Consider the following 14,374-nt stretch of genomic DNA (forward strand, 5'->3'; position numbering starts at 1 on the left):
CCTTTCATTCGGCAATATACAAAATAGAACCATGTACAGATTTATGTCCGCCAAAGTTTGCAGGAAGGTGGGATATGTCCTAATGTATGTTGACTTACATCTACAAGTGATATGCTCTCAGAAAATATATGGTTTACTTAGGTGAAATTGCTTTGCCCTCGAGTTGGAGCTTAAAACGCATCATATGGGCCTTTCATTCGCCAATATACAAAATAGAACCATGTACAGATTTATGTCCGCCAAAGTTTGCAGGAAGGTGGGATATGTCCTAATGTATGTTGACTTACATGTACTAGTGATATGCTCTCAGAAAATATATGGTTTACTTAGGTGAAATTGCTTTGCCCTCGAGTTGGAGCTTAAAACGCATCATATGGGCCTTTCATTCGCCAATATACAAAATAGAACCATGTACAGATTTATGTCCGCCAAAGTTTGCAGGAAGGTGGGATATGTCCTAATGTATGTTGACTTACATCTACAAGTGATATGCTCTCAGAAAATATATGGTTTACTTAGGTGAAATTGCTTTGCCCTCGAGTTGGAGCTTAAAACGCATCATATGGGCCTTTCGTTCGCCAATATACAAAGTCTACATCTACAAGTGACATGCTCTCAGAAAATATATACGTATCATATGCGCCTTCCATTCTCTCCACCAAGGGATATGGTGTAAAAAATGAAATGTGTGTAAAATTGATATTTTATTTACGGATGATCCAGCAATGTTTTCTAGATCTTAAATTTGCCCCCTCTACTTATGTTTTCACAGATCCTTGGTCCTGATATCCTGATGTTTGGGTTGGATTACATTATATGACTCCAACAGAACACCTACAGAAATAAGTGTTCCACTACTAATTTCTGCTCATCTGCGGTTCTCCTGACTCTGGCATGTTTGGAGAGCAAGGATCCCAATGAATGACTGCTCATCAGTTGCACAATTAATACAATCGTCCTACAATCCCTCGAGATCCCCTCTCTCTACATCAAAAGAGCTGTTAATGTGGTACCCTTCTACAAACAACAAGACCGCCAGCATGTAAACAAGGCCTGTCTTGTTTGTCCACTTCCTGTACAGAGTATTTGCAGCAATCTACCCATTGTCAATGACCTTTACATCAGTAGATACATACAGTATGGCTTTCTACAGGTGTTTTGCATCATGAAGAATTCCACCCTACCTGCTAATGGACTGAATGCCCCCTCCCTGTGCGCAGTATCAGGACTAGAACTACCTGGCTGAGGAAGTGAGGCTAATAAACTCACCACACATAAAGATAACTGTGTCATACTAACTGCTGCTATTAGCATGATATAAGTACCACACCGAGTAATTGCTGCTATTTTACTATAATAATAGGCTTCAGCAATACTGCTATTTTTGCACTTAGATAAAAATGTCCATAATCACATTAACTGATTACCATTGTTTTTGCATTAAAGAGTGACTTACTTGAAAAAAGACAATTGTCTTTTACTTTATTGGTATTGTATTGTTCACGTATTGTACACGTATTGGTTCTATATGTTCTGACCACTGACTGACTGCACCCTGGTTATGATCAACAAGGCTTAAATTAACCTCAGATAAGTTTTTGTTTATCCCATATATGTTTATGTTGTGAAGTAATTGGTGTGATGTAGGCTTTGTAAATTTGGGATCAGAGTGAAATTACCTCACACAGGAAGGAGGAAGCTACAGCAACACACAATCAGATTCAGGTCTCAAATACAGTAAACCAGTTTATTCCCCTATTTGTGCCGCATGTTGTTATTAGTTGAAAATTACTGGTATAACCTTATCTGACCTGTCTGACCTTTGCAATTCATGAACATATACACACTGGGTTGGCACTTCTAACTATACTATTGTAGACTGATTAAATTTGGCATCTAACATCCATGGATGACACAAAATATTTGTGTGAAATGGACCTCTCATATTCACAGACTTTAGTACCCCCTACTAATCCTTTTTTTTCATTTTTGGCTCCGCCTCCTGGCAACACAGAAACAGCTAGAGGTCTCAAATTTGACGAACTATTTTGTTTTTACCCCCTTATCAATATATGTACCACATGTTGGTATTAGTTGATAATAACTGGTGTAACCTTATCAAGACCTGTTTAACCTATGCAAATCAAGGACATCTAAACCTAGGGTTAGCATTTGTAACTTACATAACCCCTAGACTGATTAAATTTGGCATGTGACATCTGTATATGACACAAAATATGAGTGTGTAGTAAAATCACACATCCCATTTTCACACACTCTATAGCGCCCCCTAGAAATCCAATATTTCCTATATTTGGCTCCGCCTCCTGGCAACACAGAAGCCACTAGATGTCTCAAATTTGACAAACTAGTTTGTTATCATCCCCTGTATTAAAATATGTGCCACATGTTGGCACTATCTTGAATTAACTGGTGTAATCCTATCAAGGCCTGTCTGACCTATACAAATCATGACCATCTAAACCTAGGGTTAGCATTTCTAACTTGCATACCTCATAGACAGACTAAATTTGGGTATGTGACATCTATGTATGACATAAAATATATGAGCGAAGTAAAATCACCCCTTACATATTCACAGACTCTATAGCGCCCCCTAGAAATCTAGATTTTTCAATCTTTGGCTCCGCCTCCTGTCAACACACAAGCAGTCAGAGGTCTCAAATTTGACAAATAATTTTGTTATCATTCCCTGTATCAAAATATGTGCCACATGCCAACATTCCATGAAAAATTGAGTGTGACACTTACTTAGGCCTCTCTGGCCAATATGGGTGTCTGAATTGTAGTTTCTGAGTATGTCCAGTGCATCAAACTTGCCAAGGCAGGTAAAGTCAGTGAAATTGAGTTTATTTCAGTACAGCACACCTCTGTGTACCATAATCAATCAAAATATGGATGTTTTAATGGTTTGGGTATGATCAAGGGCGTCGTAGTGGGGGGACAAGTGGGAATAAATTACCCGGGCCCCAAGTGGGGGGAGGGCCCCTAAGGAGTTGAATTTTATTTTCCTAAATAATAAATCATTTCCTTAATTTAAAGATCTTAATACATGTTATTAACTAATATAGATGCAAATATTTTGGGTAAATGCATCAGTTGATTGATGTATTAAATTGTGTCCAAGCCAACATTGTTTGAGGGCAGGCACCCTCTCCCTTGCACGAAATGGTTCAGTCCGCCTTCCCCTGCTAGGAGCATTTTTGAAGTAACGTTCATTCGGCCGAAGTGGCAATGCAGACGGTCACGGTGTGAAGATGTCTAAGTCTAAGAAAGCTAAATCCGGTTCCCAGAAAAGAAAAGAGAGGCAAGAAAGGGAGAAAAAAAGAAATAAGGGAAAACAAGTGTTAACAGCCTTCTTTCCCAAGAAAGGTGAGCCCAATGTGAAAGCAATAGTCTACAAATGAAATGAACTCCTGAAGGTTACAAAACACTTCAATACCACCGCGAATCCGCGATTATCAGTGCTAAAACAGCATTAACACAAAATTAGAAATAACATGATGCCTGATTTATAGCCTACCACAACATTTCAATAGCCTACTAATTCGAAAATTATTATGAGCTAATAGCTTAACTTAGTAGGCTCAATGTTATATAGGTTCATGAGGAAAGGCTGTCAAATTAGTAGCAAAGCTAACTTGTGAAACGCATCACACTCAGTTAGCACTAGCTAGATAGCTGTTCTCTCAGCCAAAAGTGTTCAATTTGTATAGATAGCTGTTCTCTCAGCCAAAAGTGTTTTCATTCATTTCATGTTCTAGCTTTTAAACATTCTTTAAACATAAGAAATTCAGTGAAGTCTTGGGTAATAAGATTATTTTCTGTTATACAGTACATATAAGAGTTGTTGGATTAATTCAATGTGTGATTAGATAGTAGGCCTAGTTAGTTGTGAACCTCATGCTTCATGCTTACAGCCGGTGGTTGGTTGGGGGGGGGGGGCATGGCCACCACTTGTGATAGGGCCCAGAATTTGGTGCTACGCCCCTGGGTATGATCTAAGAACTTTTGTTTATCAACGTATGTCAAAATATGCTCTCTAAACGTCAGTTTCTAAAGATGTCTTGAAGATCAAAATTCCCACAGCATGTAAGATCAGTGAAATTGGGTTTATTTCTGTACAGTACACCTCTGTGTATCATAATCAATCAAAATATGGATGTTTTAATGGTTTGGGTATGATCTAAGAACTTTTGTCTATCAACGTATGTGACAAATATGCTCTCTAAACGTCAGTTTCTAAAGATGTCTTGAAGATCTAAATTCCCACAGCATGTAAGATCAGTGAAATTGGGTTTATTTCTGTACAGTACACCTCTGTGTATCATAATCAATCAAAATATGGATGTTTTAATGGTTTGGGTATGATCTAAGAACTTTTGTCTATCAACGTATGTGACAAATATGCTCTCTAAACGTCAGTTTCTAAAGATGTCTTGAAGATCAAAATTTCCACAGCATGTAAGATCAGTGAAATTGGGTTTATTTCTGTACAGTACACCTCTGTGTATCATAATCAGTCAAAATATGGATGTTTTAATGGTTTGGGTATGATCTAAGAACTTTTATTTATCAACGTATGTGAAAAATATGCTCTCTAAACATCAGTTTCTAAAGATGTCTTGAAGATCAAAATTCCCACAGCATGTAAGATCAGTGAAATTGGGTTCATTTCAGCACAACACATATCCAAAATATGTATTTTTAATGGTTTGTGTTTGCTTTAACCAAGGGAGTGTCCAATAAACATAAAACATACAGCAAATGTATATGCGAATACAGAGCAGCACTAGAGGGAGTAAATAACAATAAAAAAAATAATAATAATAACAATAATAATATTTTCATAGCACTTTTTAAGACCATAGAGAATGCTCTTGCAGTAGTCCAGTCTGGGGGGGGCATCCAGAAAAAGTCCCGCCACTGGAATGATGTAGAGGACTCTGAGACAGCCATGTGGTGCCTTTGACCAGTGGTCACGATACAGAAGACCCCTGACCAGTCAATGGGCAGTGCTTGACAAACATTATGCGTATAGGAGACAAAATGTTGTAAGCAAAACGATGTAGACACCCATCTATTCTCAGGAGCAGTCCATCTATAACTGGCAGGAACAGCTGCAGAAAAATCCCTGGGCTGTGCTTGGCTCCTTCCTGGCATGTCTGGTCTCACTGTGTCTTTCTGCTTTTGGTGATGAGCCTGACAACAGTTGACAACCTGGAAATTAGAAATATATAAAACATTTGAATATCGATACCAAGAGACACTACAATCTCCTAACATGCAATATATATGAAGACATATATAGTCCAAGTCCATAGGTGTCCCTGTGCACAAGCCTTTAGTTATACAGGTGCAGGTGAAGCAGGTAAGTATAATCCAAAAAATGAAAAATCAAAATCACTGCACACTGATCACTATTAACGTTTTTTTATTTGGAGCGAACAATGCGTTTCGCCAAGCGCTTCATCAGGTTCGCTCTGCACCTTCCCCCCAATCCCACAGGTGAATAAATAAGGTACAATGTCACATGACCTTTTTGGGTGCTAATTACATGTCAATCTTTTCTTGTTTTAGTACATTTCTCTACAATTTCTCTAAAATTCATAAACAACATTTGTAAGAATTAGTTTATGTGTTTATAAACAACCTCAATTAGTTCATTTTTAAACATTAACATAATTTGTACATAGTCCAGCATAGACAAAATCCCTAAAATGTCATCATATACTTTATCAAAATTGCAAGCCTGCAAAACCACACTCAAATTTTGTCTTTCAAGTCCATACGGTTCAACTGTATTCAGTTTGTGAATCCAATAGGCCTCCCTTTTTAGCAATTGTTTTACCAAATCACCCCCTCTTAGTTGAGGTTCTACCCTTTCAATACCAATGAATCTCAGTGTAGTGGCTGAACCATGGTTTTTGTCCTTGTAATGTCTAGCAATGGCATACTCCATGTTATTGCTGATGGAAGCTTTGTGTTCAGCAATTCTTAGTTTCAGATTTCTTTTTTGTTTGGCCTATATACATCAAGCCACAAGGGCACTTTAACTTGTCTCTCTACACTACATGTGTAGAGAGACAATTGATGAATTGTTTAATACCATACTTTTTACCGGAGTAAGGGTGGGTGAATGTTTTGGTGTCCAAAGCATTTGAGCAGTGTGCACACTTGCCACACCTATAGTTACCATAAACTTGTTTAGTCAGCCAATTTTTAACTGGAGGTTCTCGGTACATGGAACTGACTACTAAATCTTTGATACATTTAAGCAATATAAACTATACATTTTATAATAGCCTTTACTCTCTAGATATTATTCAACATGAATTGGGACATGTCCCACCTTCCTCCACAGTTGTGTCCAAATAGAGAAAAGGCCAGGAGCTTCTTTCCACAGGAGCAATCCAGCTCTCAGCAGTCAAGTGTCTTTCTGCTTTGGGATGAGCCTACCAACACTTAACTGCCTGGAAATCAGAATCAGAAAGAACATTTTAAATGTTTAGAGTACCAAGAAAGAAACTACAATCTCAGTGTTTCTTTTGACATGTTCAAACATACAGATGACTAAAGTTCACCTATACAACACAGGCCTATGTCTTGAAAATAGTGCACTAAAGTATTTGAGGAGGGTGGAATAAGTCTTAATTCATGTTAATGGTTTGGGTTAAGTGCTTAAATTAGCTGTGTAGGCCTGAATGTATGTTGGTTCATCAATATGGGTCTATATATACTAGACATAGACCCAAGGTTGGACATGTCTTAATTCATATTAATTGACATCTACAGGCTTTAAGAAAATATATAGTTTAAGTGGTGGTGGAGGCCAAAATTTATAAGCTGTACAGGAGGTGATCAGCCACACTGGCGCAGACATATTCACTGTGTAGATAAACTTAGGCTATAGAATTATGCATGGGAAAAAGGCCGGGAAAAAAAAAGTGTGTCTATTTGCGTATCAACATTTACATCAATTGCTATCTATGCACTACTTATGCTAACAAACACCTGTCCAAGACCAGGTACCTGTCACAAGCACAGAGAGAGAGAGAGAGAGAGAGAGAGAGAGAGAGAGAGAAGAGAAGAGAAGAGAAGAAAAAAGAACAAACAGGTAGCAGTTGGCGGACCATTTGGCCCTGGGAACTCATTACTTCCTAACTCTGAAATCCTATATTATCTCAGGCATTACAGAAACATGTTCCCTCACTGGATATAGGAAAACAATCCTATAGGAATTTGCCCATTATAGAACCATCCTAACTCAAGAATTTCCTTACTTAGGAACTCTAACTTAGGATGGCACAGACCCTGTCCTAAATTCAAAATAACTGCCAAAACAACAACACTCACAACAACAACACTCACAACAACAACACTCACAACACCAACAACACTCACAACACCAACAACACTCACAACAACAACAACACTCACAACACCAACAACAACAACACTCACAACAACACCACTCACAACAACAACAACAACACTCACAACAACAACTCACAACAACTCACAACAACAACAACAACAACAACACACAACCACACCACTCACAACAACACCTCACAACAACCACAACAACAACAACAACACTCACAACAACAACAACATCCACACCACTCACAACAACACCACTCACAACAACAACAACAACACTCACAACAACAACACTCACAACAACAACAACAACACTCACAACAACAACAACAACACTCACAACAACAACACTCACAACAACAACACTCACAACAACAACAACACTCACAACACCAACAACACTCACAACACCAACAACACTCACAACAACAACACTCACATCCACACCACTCACAACAACACCACTCACAACAACAACAACAACACTCACATTAACAACAACATTCACAGCAATAACAACACTCAACTCACAACAACACTCACAACACCAACAACACTCACAACAACAACAACACTCACAACAACAACAACACTCACAACAACAACACTCACATCCACACCACTCACAACAACACCACTCACAACAACAACAACAACACTCACAACAACAACTCACAACAACAACAACACACAACCACACCACTCACAACAACACCTCACAACAACCACAACAACAACAACAACACTCACAACAACAACAACATCCACACCACTCACAACAACACCACTCACAACAACAACAACAACACTCACAACAACAACAACATTCACAACACTCACAACAACACTCACATCCACACCACTCAAAACAACAACTCACAACAACAACTCACAACAACAACAACAGACAACCACACCACTCACAACAACACTCACAACAACACCTCACAACAACCACAACAACAACAACAGCACTCACAACAACAACAACATTCACAACAATAACAACACTCACAACACTCAACTCACAACAACACTCACAACAACACTCACAACACTCACAACACTCAACTCACAACAGCACTCACAACACTAACAACACTCACAACACCACCAACAACACTCACAACAAAACTCACAACAACAACACTCACAACAACAACAACAACAACAACACTCACAAAGTGCAATGTGCATCTGCCCCAATTCTGAACACTCACAACAGTTACACCAACACACAACACCAACAACACCACTCACAACACCACCACTAACAACAGCAACACTCACAACACAACAACAATAACAACAACAACTCACAACAGCGACAACAACAACGTGTATCTGTCCTAATTCTCAACAACACTCACAAGAACAACAACAACAACAACAACACTACCAACAACACCAGCTATGTTTTCAATTTCAGAGGGGTATTTACAAAACACGTTTTAAACACGTTTCATCCAGTCCTTCCAGTTGCAGAGTTCGCAGGGGCCTGCACGATAAATCGTTATAAAATCGCGATCTCGATTCACCCCTGTGCGCAATTTAATTTTTAAATGACTTCGATTCTCATTTCATTTTACGAGCCGACTGCATCACAAACGCTGCTACTTTCTTCTGTGAGTTTTAAAGCGCTCCCAAATGCTGTAATGCTCTCTCTCCCTTCTAAGTTCTCACAAAGGTCAGGGATTCACCCTCAGCCAATGACAAAGCGCCTTTTAGTCACATGTTTCACTGGTGGAGCGAGCACAGTGGCCTAGTTTGGGAAGCCTTCGGGGCTGCAGCGTCGTCCAACTAGTGCGACAGGAAATAAACAAAATTGATGTTGATGAAAACGCAGGTAGCCTAGCAGTGTTGGGGTAACGAGTTAAAGTTATGCACTACAGTAACGAAGGTAACAGAAGTAAGGTAACACATTACAATTCAAATTTCAGTAATTAGTTACAGTTACTGAATACTAATTCTGGAGGGCACTGTATGTACTATTTTTGGTAGCCTATTGTACTTAAATGGTCAGTATTTTCTTTATTCATTGAAGCCTCTCTATGTTTAGAGGCGCAATGTGCTATAGGTGCCAAAAAATCTATGTTTGGTATTGCAGTTTGCACTGCATTTGCTAATTTGTTTTGTTTTGTCATGGTTTATGTGTGCAATAAACATTAGACTTCATGAAAAAAAAAATCGTGGCAGAGAATTGTGATTCTAAGCTAAAACATTGTGATTCATATTTTTCCATGAATCGTGCAGGCCTATAGAATAGTGTAAAAAATAAAACTACCCTTGCATTGCATTTCAATAGTTATACTTGTTCCCTGAAGTTGGTAGTAGGCCAGGGGTGGGCAAACTGCGGCCCGCGGGCTGGATCCGGCCCGCCAAGCATTTAATTTGGTTATCAGGCTGCTTACTATTTTTTTTCCTGTGATAGACGATGTTGGTTAGCTTTACTGCAAACTGCTCTCACTCTTCTTAGAGAACGTTTACAATGTCAATGTCAAAACATCATGTAACATAGAGATGATAGGCCCATCTCCTTTGCAGCTGATTTAACTTGAACGTTATGCTACTCCATTTAATTGGGAACGCGTCCGAGCGCTCACGAGAGGGAAAGAGAGCGGCAGGTTCCAGCTGGCTTGTCATTGTTGATAATTGATATCTCCTTCTTATAAGAAACTTTTAAACTGAAATCATATGAAGGCAATAGTAGCTCCCACTACCGACCATTTATAAACTGTGAGAGGGAACAGCCATAGCTACAGCAGTAGCCATAGTGGAGCGGAGCTGGCAGAAGATACAGTAATTGAGAACTAAACATGAATTGTTGTCAAAGCGACAGTGCACAATTTATAAATTTGTTAAACAGCATCAATTTAGCAGTATTTAATTAGCAATTAATATTTGCCGGCCAATTTGCAAAATCCCAATGTGGCCTTTGAGCCAAAAAGTTTGCCCACCCCCGTAGTAGGCATATAAGTAACGGCGGATTGATATTACCTAGGCTACTACTAGGTGTCCCGATTGGAGTCGATTGGAGTGCGCTTTTCTGTTTACTTTTCGGCGCAGTACTACTAACCGGAGCAAGTAAAATTCCGAAGAAACTAGTCCCTCAAAATGTAATGCGATCATTGAAATAAAAGGATAGAATAATGTTAGAAATAAAACTATCAACACAGACATTTACATCGATAGTCTGGCGTTATAATTTATTTGGGTGTCACCGGACAGTGGATGGGTACACTACTAACTGGATAGGACCGTTTTTGCTGCCACTGCTACTGAAATATACTGTGAAGCTGTGACGTGCCTCAAGATCTAACGGGCTAATGAGCTGCACCTGAGAGCAGGTCTCCAGCTAAAAGGGCTGCTTCCTCTGCCCTTGGGAGGGCCATTCATACTTTGGGTTTTGGACATGCAACACTGCACTCAGACACATTACAAACACACAACATCCATGCATTACTGATGACTGACTTGGACACACCTCACACTGTTTGTTTGTTATTTGGTTAGTTTGGTTAATAAATCCATACTTTAGTTGAAGATCCAACCTCTCGACTCCCTCTTTGGTTGTGGCCTTACCCCTAGGTCATAACAGCAGCCAATGTGAAAAATGTGAGGTAGTACAAAAACAGTGCAAGATGTACTTACCTAGGACGACTGAAGGAATTGCGACCAAACCAAAGACATGGGTCTAGTGCGAGAGGGTGGGGGTAGAAAGGAGTGTAGAAGTCCAACACATCGGACCAGCTTTAAAAAGGAAAAAACAATCTCACACCACATTGTCTCCTGCTACTAAAATTAGCTTATCATAATGGTATCCCATAGTCAATTTAGAGCTGCTTTGTTTGTAAACATAAATGTAGCATTGGCTAGCTTGTTAGCTCTCCATGTAGGTCTGTGTAAAATCACAACCCTCCCTTCAATTACTTCACTGGTATAATAAAAGCTCAGTTAGAATCAATTCATAAGCATATTTGTTTGTGATACGTTCTACCTCTAAATGTAAGCTTACACAAAGGGAGATAACAGTATTTTTTCCGGCTTTCAGTTTTTCTGAACATGCTAGCGAATGTGTAATTTACATACCGGCTGGCTGTGCCTCTTAAATCACGAAACAATGAATGTCCAGTTCAAGTCAAGTTACGTCCTCCACAGGATGCCACCTTATCTGAAAGAGATGAAAAGGACCCACCAAAAACAATTACTACGTGTAATTATTCTCCTTTATTCAGTTATAAGTGCACTGCCTTGTGAATCATATATTTTATTGGGGTCCAGTGCATTATTGATAAGTTCAAAACAAGCACCTTAACAGCTGAAAACAGCAATTATGCAGACAAGGTGGGCTAACAGTGAACGAGGTGGCAATCAGTTTACAATTTGTGCAACGATTGTAATCACACCACATTGTCTCCTGCTACTAAAATTAGCTTATCATAATGGTATCCCATAGTCAATTTAGAGCTGCTTTGTTTGTAAACATAAATGTAGCATTGGCTAGCTTGTTAGCTCTCCATGTAGGTCTGTGTAAAATCACAACCCTCCCTTCAATTACTTCACTGGTATGAATCGTTTTCTTGGCATAGTAACGTGCATAAGTAACGACTCGGGATCAAAATGAACAATGTTTTTTTTTTAAGTACTACTTACGAAAACATTGATGGTCGCGAAACAAAAGCCCACTGCTACGTTTGTTATGTCCGCCATTTTTAAATCTGCCGCGATGAAGGAACGGAAATACGCACCAGACACAGTTGTCTGCTGAACGAATCACATTGCGACTTTTCGCATACTAATTAGTCTGGAGTCTTTCTACCAATCATTGTCATTTGGGGTTCTGTCCCATGGTTAAGGACTGCTTTATGCCTCCAAAATGGACATGGAGGCCCCCCCCCACCGCACGCAAAGCCTACAGGAACCACTGCATAGCCATACAGTTTAAGTTCACCCACAGTTTATATAAATACAAAATTTTGACAGTGCAATACTGCAGTTGCATATATATATATATACTGTGCATTAGTTTTGAACATTTGCAAAAACACCACCGTACCATAAAATCCAATATACATGTAAAAAAGTGCACAATAACTAAATCCAACATACTTAAACACACACACACACACTCACATTAACATGTTTCAGTTCTCACAAAGTGAGAAAATAAAACACTGCCATCTTATGCAGAAAAAGGATGCATTGTTCAAACTATAAAGAGTGCAGGTTGTATAGCAATTTAAAAATCCAACATAAATACAAGTACACACACACACATAAGATTAACCTTTCAGGCCATCTTCATCAGTGGAGGTATCCTTAGGAAGAGCCTGAGGGCTGAGAAATTTAAGCAAAGCACCTTGAGGGAGAAAGAAAAGATATTTTAGCATTTCCATATTTTGATATTCAGAAGGGATGCAGCTGCTTTCACAACTACCAATGCTTACTGTAAAAACATCCCAAGCTAATGTTATACATTGACCTAGGCCTACTTGTAGCTTAACATAGCATTTAAGCATTCTGCTGTTTGAGAATTAGACAGACGCACCTGATGCTTTAAAGACAGTAAACAGCTGGCGTGCATGAATACTACTAGACATGAATGTTCCAGTCTGCTTTGATGCACGGAATTTATCGTGTAGATTATCACGGTCGAATAGTTAGTATAGCAGAGAAGCTATGCCACTTTCATCAAAACCTTTTACAAAGCTATAGCAATGTTATGTCATTAAATATGATAAACAGTGATTCTGGAACAGATTTGCGTCTTCCTTATCCTGTTAATAAACATATTACAGTATGTAACCATATTCCGTCCGTTTGAAAAACAAAGTTGCGCTAACTGTTCTAGTTTGTTACAAGCAGCATGGGCAGTCAGGCAGGTAGTTAACATAAACATTTTTTGCTAGGCTAGCCTTCCTGCTGCGACATTACACCATTTGTACAAGACAATTAGAGTTATTTTATCCAGTGTAATTTATCACTTACCACTATCTTGTTTTTTTTTGTCATCCTATTCCTTTCTCTTCTGGCTTCCGGACGCATGACTCCGCTTCATCATGACTGCCTGTTTTATATTTTCGCAGCAGCAGCAGAGATCACAAACCTGGCTGGCTGGCTGGCTGCTGTCAGCGACTACTGAGAGGGGCCCCCTTGAGGGGGATCCCGGTATTGCCGGTAACAGTGTCGTTGCACTTTACTGCATTATCAAAGGAGCGCTCACAGTTTGTCGTTGCATTTTATTTTTAACCAGTCGTTGTCTTGGGGCCCCTGGCCAGCTCGGGGCCCCAAGCAATTGCTTGGTTTGCTTGCCTTCTAGCGACGGGCCTGCGCGCACTCCCGCTTTCACTTTGACTCCCTGCATTTCCACATTGTGACAAAAACTGTCAGTCAGACAGTGAATTTTGGTTTACTAAATTAGCATAATGCGGTAACAATTATCATTTCAATTCTACCTGAAATCTGCTCACTGCAGACGTTATAACGCAGACCCAAGCAGCACAGCCTTGAAATACGCACACTTTGAATTTGTTCAGAGCGGCTCTGGTTCTTCACTGGCTAACTTGATGTGATTGGCTGGATGACCGTTCAATCAAATCAACAGACCTATTTGTGTCTCTCTGTGTGTGCGTTATGGTAGATACGGTTCCAACTTTTTACGGGAGCGCTTATTTCCATATTTTACTTTCATTTTAATCTGACAAAAAGTGTGGGGGATAGAATCGTGTTCCAGCAAAAGTGTGTACGTTATAACACCCACATCCCCCACGCTTGCTACGCGCCTGGGTGGAAAGTAGGACTGACTACCAAGGGCCCCAAAGGGGATGAGGGCCACAGTTTAGAAACTGCAACTCATGTGGATGTAGTCTACGTTCAGTAGGGTCTGGCAGTGCCCAGCATGTAACCTACCGGCTTCTGCTGATGATGACCGGTCTGTTGAAGCTTAGCAACATGATTGTTATGTTCC

The 14,374-nt window shown here is 39.6% G+C and overlaps 1 protein-coding gene and 1 long non-coding RNA gene across 2 annotated transcripts in view; both read right to left on the reverse strand.

Annotated features, from left to right (window-relative positions):
- The window catches only part of klf9 (Kruppel like factor 9), a 130,571-nt gene that overhangs the window by 27,361 nt on the left and 88,836 nt on the right, over positions 1-14,374 (reverse strand). The gene's annotated exons all lie outside the window — the stretch shown is intronic.
- LOC143106041 (uncharacterized) lies at positions 4,491-12,763 on the reverse strand. The gene is made up of 5 exons (XR_012983613.1): positions 12,695-12,763; positions 11,497-11,578; positions 11,059-11,157; positions 6,374-6,494; positions 4,491-5,241 (listed from the first exon to the last, which is right to left on the reverse strand). It is a non-coding gene; the product is annotated as an uncharacterized LOC143106041 (long non-coding RNA).

This window comes from Alosa pseudoharengus, unplaced genomic scaffold (genome assembly GCF_046254945.1).
Source record: "Alosa pseudoharengus isolate Yale_2024_CS ecotype anadromous, Long Island Sound unplaced genomic scaffold, YU_APseudo_1.1 YU_APseudo_1.1_scf_6, whole genome shotgun sequence".
In the NCBI taxonomy this organism is placed as follows: Eukaryota; Metazoa; Chordata; class Actinopteri; order Clupeiformes; family Clupeidae; genus Alosa; species Alosa pseudoharengus.